Below are 4,135 nucleotides of genomic sequence, written 5' to 3'. Positions count from 1 at the left end.
TACCTTGCTCAAATATCTCCTACTATAGGCCTAGGCCAACCAATATCTTGTGAGTGAATTTAGTAGACGGAAACAGGCCGTCTAACCCCAGTACTTATTTTTTAAAAGCCTATTCTATCAATCTCTTTTTACCGAACCAGGATAACCCCATATACCGACCATAGCTATCTTTATCAAATTACTCTACTGCTCTATAATTTAGAATATGCTTCTCTTTCGGATTTATGATTTACTGACAATATATATACATACAGTGGTGGGTTCAGCTAACCAAAATGTTAGCTTCGCTAACCGCTAACTATTAAAAGTTAGCTTCGCAAACGCCAAATCGCTAAAGAGGTCAAAAAAAAAAAAAAAAAAGCAGAAGCTAACGCTAAATGATAACCGCTAACTTTTATCACATGAATTTAGTTTCGGTTTGGTTTTTTTGACACTAGAACCGCTAAAACAGACCTAGAGGACTGAAATTTTTATGTTGTAGTTTAGACATAGAGCTTTCCAAAAAGGTATAGTATGCCAAAATCAGATAATGATCAAGGTGCACTCTTTCACCACAACTTTCTCTCACTCTTACTTCCTGTTTCTGTTGTGCCTGTAATTCAAAGGGTCAGCTTTGTCACACTGTGTCACGCTGAATATCCCCGGGAACTACATTAAGGGTACACGTATCTGTGGAGTGCTCGGCCACTTGCATGTTAATTTCACGAGCAGGCTGTTCCACTGATCGGATCAACTGGAACTCTTGATGTCATAAGTGACGGAGTGCTAACAACTTGGTGAACAGGTCGATCAAGACCTGCTTACCCAAAAAGGTGACTTCAGTCAGGACCTTCTTCAAGACGGCCTCCAGCCAGGTCTTCACCAAGCTCTGTACCTTGGGTTTAAGTGACCTGTGACTCCTGCTCTCCCATCATTCTTATTGCTGGTGGTGTCGCTACCTTCTTCATTGGTCTCCATTAGGGCTGTCTCTATGACGGCTCCCATGGCATTCGTTACTCTGCTAACCTGGCTGTTATACTACTCCAACCTGAAGAGGCAAAATTTGGGGTGGAAGGCAGCGGCCAGCTGGTACTCCAGGTCTTCTAGGAGGAACCCAAACCTTTTTGTGATGCCTGCCAGTATTGCATCCACTACAGGACTGCAGTACAGGAGATGTTTGAACTTGGCCTCCTTCAACTTCATGACAGTAGCCACTACAGATGGCAGAAAGCTCCTGAGATAATCCTGGTCCACCTTGTAGATTTTATCCAAGGCCTTGGCAACATTAGACATCAGGAAACCGACATTAGAATCAGTGAAGGTCTGCAGCTTCAGCTGTGTCATCACCCTGTGGACAGCTCCCCTATTCTTCTCCAGCAGGTTGTTGAGGACAACAACAGAGTCATAGATAGAGTCCCATCTGGTACTGTTGGTACCCCTCCACCTGTACCAGAAGTTCCTATCCTCTGTCATCCTTTGGTTGTCTCCCATGAACACTTCTAAAGGCTTTATGCCATCCCCACCCCTACATACATAGGTTTACCTATGTAAGGTAGTGATTATATAGTGCATAAAAATGATGGTGTAGTGTATGCAGGTTGAATTGAAGGCTATTGTTTGTTTATGAATTCTGCCAAATGCGAGCTTTCTTTTCAGGTACATGATGCTGCTGTCCCCCATCCCAGGGACTTACAGGCCCACACCCTCAGAGTTGGCACACTGAAAGGTAGGTCTGGTGAGATTGTTGAAATGCTTGAATGGAGATGTGTCGATTTGTGCTGCCTCCAAGAAGTAAGGTGGAGAGGAGGTTCCGCTAGGTTCCTCACAGGCAAAGAACACAGGTACAAGATTTTCTGGGCAGGGAACACTGATGGGGTTGGGGCATGGGTATACTTCTTGCGGAGAAATGTGTTGATAAGGTAATTGAGGTAGTCAGAGTATGCAACAGAATACTTAAGATTAGATTAGTGCTTCATCATGGGTTAGCAACCATTATCTCATCCTATGCCCCTCAGCTGGGGCAACCTGATAGACAGTAAAAACCGATTTTATGACACCCTCTTGCAGACTACCTTGTTGACAAATGACAGGGACCTTCTCTTTGTGGCTGGTAACTTCAATGGCCATATTGAACAATATGCAGGAGGCTTCCATGGCATACATGAAGGCTATGGTTTTGGTTCCTGCAGTGAGGAGGGAACCAGGCTGCTGGAGTTCTGCGATGCAAATGATTTTATGGTTTGCAATACTAACTTCAGGAAACCTGCCAGTAACCTAGACACGCTAGCCAAATTGACTACATCCTCACCAGAAAAAGGGAAAGATGGCTGCTTATAATTCGCAATACCTTCCCAGGCAAAGAATGCACCCCACAACATAGACTAGTAGTTACCGGCTTCAGGATCAGGGCTAAGTTGACTCATTTAAAATCAGAACAGTTTTTCATAGAAAAAATATCATAAAGTTAACTTTTATTTATGCAAGATGGTATAATGCTTACTTTTTCTGTATAAATTTACTAAAATCATTAAATGGTTAACTACATTTTGAAGTTTGACATTCATGCTGGTAATCACGGTCTGAGCTATATTTTACATTACTTGGACTTTCTACCTATCACGATAGAGCCCAGCAATTTCCTTAAATAGATCAATTTTTCTCTGCTAAAGAAGTCTAGCTTGCGTTTGCCTCCAGGAAGCTATTGCTTGCTTTCTCCGCGTTAGGATAATGAAATTCATTGCTGCCGACATTGCCACTACCAGCTCTTACTGCATCTAACGTTGACGACAAGATCATAATTCATCCTTGCACATGTAAACTCACTAAGTGAGTATTATTTAGTGTTCCTACAGAAACCTTCATTTACCTTATACAATGTTTTATGTCATTTCACATTCATATTGAATTATGCAGCAATCTTACGTTCTCTTCATAGAACACTTGCAATGTATGTAATACCAGTTCTTTTGGTATAGTATATTTTTGCTATTCTTATCTCCTCACAGATGTGTATATTCTAACAAGTCGTTTCTCAAATTTCACATCTCTCTTGTTCAATAAAGACGGAGTTAAACTTGCAAAGCTGTTTATTTTCTCCTTTCAATTTTTAATGTTTATTTTAGTGGGTTACCAAACTATCAGTTTGGTCACCCAACTAAAACGGTAATGACAAATTTTAAAGTTTGCTTGACATTTTATAAGTGTGAAAGGGATTAAAATTTCGATACACTGTATCAAAGGTTCTGACAGGAATAGGCAGAAAATCAGAGCTTGAGTCAAGAAGACACTTTCGACCAATCACAATTGTTTACATAATCAGTTTGATCGATCACCTTCCTCTGTCGGTTGAGTAAAGTGTCATCCAAGCTGATGTTTATTAGTAATTAAACTTATTTTGCAACACTTGTGCATATTTATCAGCTTTGTTTTTGTTGATCATGGTTTGAGATCCTTTTCCCGTAATCATGATTTGAGAAGACATACAGAAGTATGCTAAAGATTGGACATAATTTCTTGTGGGCAAGAAATGTAAAATAAAGTTTATTACAAACAATACAAACACTTTGTAATTTAATAGCTTTCAATGTGATACCTGTTAAACAGAAATTATTTTTATTTAATGAAAGTTTAATAAAATCTAATCATAAGTAAGTGAAATTATGCTAAATACAACTAAAGTGAAAACCTTTTTCCCCAGCCCATATCAGCAATTCTGAAAACTTTTGGGTGCGAATTTTACAAGAGTAGAAGCTTTTTTTAACAATTTTTATCCTGAAAATCACCTGCGTAAATTACACAGGTGCACAAATTACATGGGTTTTTACAGTAATTACCAGTTGATCACTGAGATCAATGGAACGGTGCATGACAGTCAATGATTTTAAAAGAATGTAAACACAACATATGCATTCCTTCATGTGCAAGGACAATGAAAATTTCATCTCCGTTGTGCTTCACCTGGAGACTCTGCAACCATTGGACCAATTTCCCCTACACCAAATGGAGTGTCATTAATAGGCCTCCCACCCCACTTACTTCCATGGAACTCGCAATGGCTAACTCGGTCAAAAGACTAAACATACTCTACCAAACTGTGCAAACCATTAACAATAAGAGCAAACCATTTTATTGTTGCCACCAGAAGTACACCCAGTTA

The sequence above is a fragment of the Octopus bimaculoides genome, chromosome 2, assembly GCF_046866305.1.
Source record: "Octopus bimaculoides isolate indiv1 chromosome 2, ASM4686630v1, whole genome shotgun sequence".
Classification (NCBI taxonomy): Eukaryota; Metazoa; Mollusca; class Cephalopoda; order Octopoda; family Octopodidae; genus Octopus; species Octopus bimaculoides.
Note: the sequence above shows the minus strand (reverse complement) of the source record.